The sequence below is a fragment of the Tamandua tetradactyla genome, chromosome 4, assembly GCF_023851605.1.
Source record: "Tamandua tetradactyla isolate mTamTet1 chromosome 4, mTamTet1.pri, whole genome shotgun sequence".
NCBI classification, from domain to species: domain Eukaryota; kingdom Metazoa; phylum Chordata; class Mammalia; order Pilosa; family Myrmecophagidae; genus Tamandua; species Tamandua tetradactyla.
The window spans coordinates 184,677,802-184,687,381 of record NC_135330.1 but is presented as its reverse complement, the minus strand read 5'-3'; the positions used below and the strand labels follow the sequence as shown (position 1 = coordinate 184,687,381).

The window sequence follows — 9,580 nt, the reverse complement described above, 5'->3', positions numbered from 1 at the left end:
AGAAACTCACAGACAATTTAGGTCAGCCCCTGCTTTCAGAGAGATTCCAGAGGGCAGCTCAGAACATCACCTTTCACATACTTCCCCCCCCCTTTTTTTTTTTTTTTGCATTTTATCCAACACATATCTTTAATTGGCAGGTAAAAGGGAAAATGGTAAATGCAAAGCAAACACATGGTTTTTGACCCTCAGAAAATGCCGATTATTTCCAGTGACTATGTCAGAGCACATACAAAAGGCAGGTCAGTTATCCTATCTTATCAGTCAACGTAATGCTTACAACAAAATATACAGTTGACTGGAAATTATTCAACTGGAAATAGGTACAAACCAGATAACCATTATCACTTTAATGAATAAAGTAAGCACAACATTAATTATTTTGTGCAATGCAATACCAATGGCATGATATGACAACCGATGCTTTTATAACTATGCTTTAGCATATGGGCTTTGCTTTAAAAAAGCACATGAACATTTGAAACTAGCATACTATTAGGATTTGTTTTGATATATAGTGAATTAGTCTCATTGCTTTATACCAGAAATCAAGAGAAACTAAGGACTCAAAAATAAATCATATTCTATAATATATTTAAGCAAAAATATGTTTCAACATGTGCTTGAAGAAAGTTTAGAACAAATCACATCTTTGTGCTATAGCTCATATTTGTTACTTGAAATATGTTGTCAGTGGAATTCAGCTTATGAAGTCACTTAGTCATGAGGGTACTAATTTTAGCAAACTAATTTATTAGATTTCTTGAGGCCTCAAGTTGGCTGGCAGGGCGTAAACTTAAGGGCCACGGCAAGTAAATGCGGGCACCAGCAACTTGTAATTTGGAAACACGTGTCACTCTGCCTCTGTGGTTAAAGACACCGCCTCCAATGCCAGGACATCACTACTTCTCTTCCCTCTTGTCAGTGTCGTTGTTGTCACCATCTCCACAAGTTTCAGTGTTTCCACCATCAGAAATGAAGGTAAGAATTATTCCTTGTAGGGTTTGTGAGTATGAACCATGTGATAGACACTTTCTCAATTTTATTTGCCTTATCGCATCAAAGAACGAGGTCTAGAAGATATATACACACACACCTAAAATCCAAATAAGCCAAGCTCATTCTGAGGGTCAGGAGAGGGGTCTAGAGGTAGTTGCAGAGGGGAGGGGCCCAGCAGGCTGAGGCTGTTTGTGGACAATGGCATGTTCGGAGCATCATGTTCTGTCTTAGGGTGGGGTCCACTCTAGGTTCAAGGATCAGACATTATCAGGCACAATAATCTTGGAAAGCATCCTGATAACGTAGGTAAAGCAAAAATACAACTCAAACCTTTTGGCCTAACAATGCCACTTTGGAAAAATATATTACAATGAAATAATAGACAAGAAATATCTAATCTTTTTAAAGGTATTTCTAGTAGCACTATCCACAAATAAAACTCTAGAAAAATCCAATAGAAAATGATAGGAGAGTGGTGCTCACACATCATGAAAACCAAATACTACATAGAATAAAAAAATCAAAGTGAAAACTAACATTCTACTAATCTCATTTGGAGAAAGGTTATTACAGATAAAATGTTATAACAGGGAAAAAACCAGAACACAAGATATGCACAAATTGATGACAATATTTAATATATATGCATGGACACTGAAAAGAAACTGAAGACTATAATAAGATACAAATTATTAACATTTTGAAATTAAGGAATTTTTTGTGTAAAGAAGTTTAGGTGGAGAATAATGTACAATAAAATTTGAGTAAATTTTTCCAAGTTAAAAATGTTTTATAATAAGTTGGCAATCTGCAGATAGATAACGAAGGTTTGATTGTATTCATGCATGTTTTGGACTGTGAATATATTTGCATGTGTTTTCATATTGTGTAAATGCACTGCTGTCAACTGAAAAAAATGCTTTTGCACAACTGTGTCATTTTCGTTATCGGCACCCCTAAGCATGGAGCTGGCTTCCTTCTAGTCCTTTCACTCTCTGGAGGAACTCAGGTGATCTGCACAGAAGCAAAGACAGCTTAGTGTGAATAAGAGGTAGCTACACAGGAAGGGATATTGCAGGAGGAATCCCAATCTTAAGGCACCTTCTGGTCCTTGAGGCTTTTTCTTGGTCTTCCCAGATTTCTGCCTTGTCCTTGGGCTCTGAGGGTGTCTGGGAATCACCAATTTAACTGTAGAAGAAAGTTGGGAGCTGGGGTTAGGAAAGGCTAAGAAACCAAACGCTTCCATGTTCTATTCAGAGAAAAACATCTTTTCCCTCTTCTTGAGTTTATAGCTTCACAAAATGGGCTTCTGCAAATAAGTGTACAAATACCCTTAATCCCCTGCCCTCTTATAGGAGGGATCGGAGCTCAGGCAAACAAAGTCAGCATTCTTCTTATTCCCCCTAGTAAATGTACATTAAAATCCATTCACAGGACAAGTTGGAAGGCAAGGGGATATTTTGTTCAGTTTGTGGATGGACAATAGACTCAAGCTAATTGAGATATTTGCAATCTCCAGGTGTGATTAGAAGAATTTTCCCTTTTTCAGTGGGACCCCATTCAATTCACTTTGCTGCAGGCACTTTCACTATGTTTCCTCTGGACAAAAAGCATCCTGTCCCTTTGGCTGGCCGAGGCTTCAGCTCATGGAGCCCACTCTGGTTTGGGTTCTTGGGTTCCAGCTCTTGGGGCCAGCCTTGTTGAGGACCGAGAAGCAGGACTGGGGAGTAGAGCAGAGCACCTGGACCCTTAATCTAAAGTACTTTTTCTAGGCCTTTGTCAATCTGCAGCCCCTAATGATGCACCCTGTTACCTATTTAAGTGACCTCTAAACTTTGTAAATTTTAGGTTTAAATAGTTGCAATGGATATAACTTATGGTATTGGACTGGGTCGAATTATATCCCCAAAAAGATCTGTTCAAATCCTAACTCCTGACATCTGTGAATGTGGGCAACCTAGGAAGTAGGGTCTTGGGATGAAATAATTCTGGATTTAGGCTGAGTCCTAAATCCAATAATCAGTGTCCTTATAAGGACAGGGAGATTTAGAAACTCAGAGAGACGCAGAGGAAACTGAGGCCATGTGATGCCTCTCCAAGCTAAGGAATGTCTGGAGCCAACAGAAGTTGGACAAGGCAAGGGCGGGTTCTTCCTTAGAGCCTCTGGGGCAGATGACCCTGCTGATTCCTTCATTTTGTACTTTTGGCTTCCAGAACTGTAAGAAAATAACTTTCTGTTCTCTCTAAACTACCCAGGCCATCGTACTTTGTTCTGGCAGCCTTAGGAAATGAATGCAGGTATCTTGTAAAATCAACACTTTAAAATTAAGCTGGAGTCTCTCTCTTTTAAATGTAGCCATCAAAGAGAAAAAAAATGCATAGAGATCTGGTGCTTGCCATTATCTAGCTCCTTTTTTGTTTTTCTTTAACAATCAGAAATTTTACATGGTTCCTTTTATTCCCTGAAATCATATTTCTTCTCTATTTTTCATGCAGAATTTTATCCTAATGAGATGCATTTTTATGTCCGAAAGTCTTTCTACTAATCAATCTGATTTCTTTGAGGAAAAAAATATATATATATTCAAATTGAAATTTTTTTTTTCAGTGACTATAAGACTATAAGTGTTAAAAAGTTTCTTCTGGATTGTTGCATCATTAAAATTATTATAGAACATATTTAGGGATGGTGAGGGGTGTCCCCTCTCCCCTAAAGTGGGGGAAAGGGGTGAGGGGAAGACAAGCCTACAGAACACCAGCCTGCAGCTGTGTCCTCAGGTGTGTCTGGTGCAGGACAGACTACTGGAAGCGGGGATGCCCCGGGTATTGGATCCCTAAGAACTCTCTGTGCCTGGTTACTCCAAAAGGGTCTCCATGAGCCCAGAGGTGTGTATGTCTACAGTGGACTCACAGACGTACCCCCAGAGGCGTGCATGTCTGCAGCGGACCCACAGATGCACCCCCAGAGGCGTGCATGTCTACAGTGGACCCACAGATGCACCACCAGAGGCGTGCATGTCTGCAGCGGACCCACAGATGCACCCCCAGAGGCGTGCATGTCTGCAGCGGACCCACAGATGCACCCCCAGAGGCGTGCATGTCTACAGTGGACCCACAGATGCACCACCAGAGGTGTGCATGTCTGCAGCGGACCCACAGATGCACCACCAGAGGTGTGCATGTCTGCAGTGGACACACTACGAAGGATGCTGCCCGGCTGTGGGGAGCCCCTACAGGGCTGAGCTGTGGGGCCTGCCTGGTCTGTCCAAGTCCCCCATCATCCCTGGGCAGCTGCGCCAGGAGGGGTATGGGACATTCTGCTGTGAAATTCACTCCCAGGCTCCCGTTATGCTGGAATAGCCGCTTGACTTCTCCCTCTGCCCAGTCCTGGTTTCTCCCTTCCTTGCACGGTTGCTGATCCCCACTAAACACCTCACGTCTCACTTCAAACCCCCAAAGTCTGCTTCTGGAAAGCCTGGCCTTTGACTTCATCCCAATTTGAAGCCCTGGATACTAGGCTGAGAAAAGTTGAGAGTCCTAGGTTTAAAGAGTGAGTGGCTACCAGCCCTGGCTGCAAGGAATCTGGAAGCCTGATTTCCTGTAGCACTTCATGCTTAGAAACATGTCAGGGATACATAACATGGCTCAGCAATATACTTGACACATTTAATAAAGACCAAACGTGACTTTCTTATCTTCACGGGAGTGGTGAGGTAGGTGGGGCCACCTGGACCCTTAATCTAAAGGTGAGCTCTCTTAGGTGAGCTGGGGATCAAATGTTTCAAACTGTCCTACAGAAGTGAACAGGAAGCTGATATTCTGAGCAGCCAACCCCATCTCAACCTGAACTACATAATTATAATAATAAAATAATGTTTTAATAGCGAACACTGTGAAGCACTTACCAGGTGTCAAAACTCTCCCAAGGCCCTGGTATACCCTTATTCATTTAATCTTCAAAACAACACTATGAGACATTCCGATTTTTCAGAAGAGGAAATGGAATGACAGAAGCTCCTTTTTACCAAGTCTTTACTATTGAGTAGACATTGCAATTGCGATTAATTCCCAGTGCAGTCATGGGGCTTAGTCCAGGGGTCTGACCTGGGCGTTGGCTGTCCTGGGCTGGTCAGAGACAATGCAGGGGCCTCACTGCTCACGTTACTGTCAACACCCCTGGGAGGAAGGAATGCAGGCTGGGGCCTGGGCAGGGCCTGGGCCCTGCTGAGTTGTGTTGACTTGGCCTCCTGTTGTGGCTGGGGCGCCTCTGAACACGGAAACGCTGGGGCCTCTTACCCAGGACGCTGCCTCCACAAATTGGGCAGAAACACAGGGCTTCCGTGGGAAGGAAAAGGACAGGGTTTATTCCACAGAGCAGAGCCCAGAGCCTCGTACATTAGACCTGGACAGATTCTGCTTAGCCACCAGAAGCCAGAGGCACAGAGTCTCTCTCTTCTCTTCTTTCCAAGGGAGGAATCTTATTTTCAAACAAAATCTTATAAGAAAACACAATATGTGAAATAGAAAAAAGGTCATATTCTAATAGTATAAATCTATTTTACAGGTTTACAGTCATTAAAATAAAGTAGTCAACGAGAAGAATGTGGCTCTTTGACAAAAAATTCTTAATTGGGAGACGTATGAAGTCTGCTGACACGTATTCACCCCATTATCCCAGTTATTTATTTTTTAGCACATTATTAAAAAAAAAAAACTAGATCGATGTAGATTGTTATAAATTCCAAAAATTAAAAAAAAAATTTTACTTTGCAGTTTTAGCATACTTCTGAAATTAAACACAGATGGCAGGAGATTTGTTTTGGGGTCTACCTAAAAACACGCTAACCTGGCAGTTGCAGTTAAAACTGGTGATCACCAATGCATTACTATGTTGGCTATTCTATCTTTGAATGTGTTTCTTAGCTTTTAGTTTTAGAAATAGTCAAAAAAATTTATACTTAAGAAGCGAGTGCAAACTCAGCTTCTTGTAGACCCTTGGGACTTGGCCACAGGGTAAGCCCCGGGTTTCTGAGGGACACAGGTAGAAACCGATGACTCAGGCAGGTCAAAGATACCACGAATAACATGGTCTCTCTTTTATGTGGTACTTTACTAGAAATTTAATTGTTTTTTTAAATCGATGTTTTATTTTAGTATTTTATTTTATTATTAACACTTGGCATTTTGGTATTTTCTGTGCTTTGGCAGGTGCTGAGGTATTTATTACAAAGCACACGTTGCCTCTAAAGGCATATTTGCGAGAGGGTCCTTTTGGGTGTCTCTGCACCCTGGTGGTTAAGACCCAGCTTTGACTATGGGCCTGATGCAGACTGAGCAGCTCACTGCTGCTCTACCCTCAGTTCCCTCACCTGGAAATGGAAATGGTGCCGCCTGACAGATAAGAGGCTCATGGGAATTCAGTGAGATACTGTACTTGGAGCTTTGGGCCCAGGCCTTGGCATTTAGAAAGTTCTCCCTAGCAGGGAGTGGAAACAGCTCACTGCTGCAGGTTGGGTGCATTCAAGGATGGGCAGGACTCCTTCCAGGTTCTCGCACACCAGCTCTGCTGTCACCTGTGCCCCAGATCCATATGAGCAATATTGGGGTTGAATTTCTAATAAGTAGCTGAAATTCAGCTATAAATAGAGTTCATGATCCCCCTGACCCTTCCAAATGTGTTGTATGGCCAGAGGATGTTATTCTCCTGGATAAAACCTTCAATAGCATCTTACTGTCCTTAATAAAAAATCCAATTTCCTTACCCAGGCTGGTCACCTTGGTCCAGAGTAACACGTGCATCCTCTGTTTGCTTATGAGACAGCCAGGTGCTCAGGCTCAGCCTGATCGGACCACCATCTGCATTTACCATGATCCCTGGGTGGTCCTCATGCACACTGAGCTTGGGGACCCCTGGCTCTGCTGACCTCCTCTGGTGTCATGCTACTCTTGGCTTCAGGGGTTTCAGGTCCACTTGCCTTGAGCAGTTCCTTTGGACCACCAAGTTTCCTGCCTTGGGGCCTTTGTTCTTGGTGCTCTTTCACCATGAGTTTCCCATTCATAGACCCTCCTAGAGAGGCCTGCAGTTACTTCCCTCAGTCACTCTTCTAGGTCATTTTGTCCATCTCTTCTGAGGCTCCCACTTCTCAACAGCTCAACAGCAAACCTGCTCAGCAGCTTGAATTACTCGCTTGCTTCATGTGCCTCTCCATCCTCTGGAGTTTCTCCTCCTCCCGGGCCTCTGCCCCCTCTTTCCTCTGCACAAGGCCATGTGTGCACACAGCTGGATCCCACAGGAGAGGAGATCCCATAGGGAGGGACTGCCTCCCTGGAAGGCTACTTGGGGTCCTGAACTTACCTCACAGGCGTCACAATGTGCTCCAGTGTTATAGTGTGAGAATTATTTTTTACAGACCCAGGATTAATCATCTCCAGAACGATATTGACAGGGGAGTTGTCCAGGAGACAGGAGAGTCCCCCCTAATATCATACTTGCAGGGAAACAAAGGCTTCCCAACAAGCTCTGTGCATTTGTGGTCAGGCTGCCCCTCACCATCCCAGGGAAATGAGGAGTCCTCTGTAATCTAGAAGGGCTTCAACATTTCAACCCCTTCCCCCAAGATTTACAGCCACCACCATCAGGAAATCCCCCTTACTGAAGAAATGAAACCTTCCCGCTAACATCTGAGGCCTGGGCATAGCCATAACTACCCACATATCCATCTCTTCTCTAGGTTGAGGAATCACAGCTTCTTTTCACTTGTTTATCCAACTACCTGGAATGCTCAGGATTTTAACTTACCCAGGGATTTATGGTCAATAGCTCCATCAGCCTTCACTAGGGGCATGAACATCTGCTTTGAGGGACATTCAAGTTCTGTTGGGACAAAGGCCATCATTCACTCATTTAGCCTCTGGCTCATTCTTAATGAACAATTTTCTAGGACAGGACTATAGCTGAGGACTGTCCCAGGGAGTTTAGGGTCTTAGAAATGTGTGTAATCAGGGCCAGTGGCTCAGTGATTGAGAGACACCGATGAGCCTTTGAGGCTACCTTATCCCAGGGTGGGTGGGCATTCTCTCCCACATGGACCAGGATGGGATAGCAGCTCACCTGTCTCAGCAAGTGGGTGTGGGCCCTCCCAGGGGCAAGGGGATGGGAGAGATCTCCTCTGACCCTGTTTCTGGTCCTGGCCCTGGGGATTTAAGGATGACCCAGGATACGTCCCCAAACCCATTCCCCTGGCTAGGTAGGGATGATTCTGGGGTGGCACCTACGGGGCATGATGAGGGGGATGTAGGTCTCTCTGGGGTGCAGCAGCTCAGAGGCATAGATCCCAGGGTGCTGGGTCAGGCTCTGTACTAGGCCGTTCTGGTCAGCCAGCTCCATCTTCTCTGTGGCCAACAGAAGAAGAGTGTTAGGGACAAGGAAAACAAACCTGGAGGGACCTGGGACTTGAATGTCCACATAACTGAGCAGCCGTCATGGGGTACTTTGGCAGATCTTCAGGGTTACCCAGTGCTGGGTCCTATCCAAATGCATCCAGACTCTGAGATTCTTCTAGAAGAGAGGCCCTCCTTTGAGCTGGGCAGGCTTGGCTTATGCTTGGTAGGTATAAAGAGATAGGGTGTTGATAAGGAAACTACATCTTCTCCATAGCTGGACCTTGGGCTCTTTCTCTTTAGTCAGAGCCCAAATTTTCTTGCTCAGCCTTGGTCCACCCAACTCCTCTGGGGTTACTCTGTCCAGGGGCCTTGATATAGAGGATAGGAAGGCAAACCTGTGGGAGCAGACCCCACTTACCTCCTGGCCTGCAGCCACAGCGGCGCCTGACACTTTCCAGTAGCGCCTCCACTCTGCAGTAAGGGTTGAAGAGAGCCTTCTCCTGGACTGCAGGAGGGAGAGGCTGTCACGGATTGTCATGTCCCCCTCAAAGACATATTCAAGTCTTAACCCCCAGTCCTGTGGATGTGAATCCATTTGTAAATAGGACCTTTAACGATGTTAAGTAAGGCCAAACCAAATCAGGGTGGACTTTATCCGGTATTACCACAGTTCATATAAGCAGAGGAAATTTGGACACATGAGTTGAGAAGAAAGACTGGGAGACAGACAGGCATGTGATGGAGGCCGAGACTGAATTATGGCTCACTGGTGAGCCACAACCAGAGAAAGTTCAATCCTGCCAACACCTTACTTTTGGACTTCTAGTCTTTAAAACTGTGAGACAATATGAATTCCTGTCGAATAAGTCAACTAATCTGTGGTATTTATTATAGCAGCCCTGGCAGACTGAGACAGAGGCTCAGGGTTTAGCACTGGACCCTGACTGTCCAACCACTCAGAGCTGGGGGACTTGGTCCAGGGATTCTCCAACATCAGCTCCTCTGACTCCAAAAGGCCAAGGAGAGCAGCCATAGACAGCATTGGGACCTCTGCCTGGACCAAGCCAGGGCTAGGCTGGGGAGAAGAGTCCAGGAACCCCAGCCTCAGAAGGTCCAACTGCTGGAGGGCACAGATCAGGGAGGGTTCAAGGGCACAGAAAGTCAGAAGGTGAGGTGGGCAGGAAGGCCTACTAGAAAG

At 44.9% G+C, this 9,580-nt stretch overlaps 1 long non-coding RNA gene across 2 annotated transcripts; it reads right to left on the bottom strand.

Moving 5' to 3' along the window:
- Nucleotides 1–1,654: 1,654 nt before the first annotated feature.
- Nucleotides 1,655–9,200, bottom strand: LOC143679580 (uncharacterized). 2 transcript variants are annotated; one of them, XR_013173853.1, is made up of 5 exons: nucleotides 8,801–9,200; nucleotides 8,275–8,391; nucleotides 7,799–7,873; nucleotides 2,101–2,187; nucleotides 1,655–2,013 (listed from the first exon to the last, which is right to left on the bottom strand). It is a non-coding gene; the product is annotated as an uncharacterized LOC143679580 (long non-coding RNA). The 2 variants fall into 2 exon arrangements; XR_013173852.1 differs by having other exon boundaries at nucleotides 8,275–9,200.
- Between the last annotated feature and the right edge of the window lie 380 nt (nucleotides 9,201–9,580).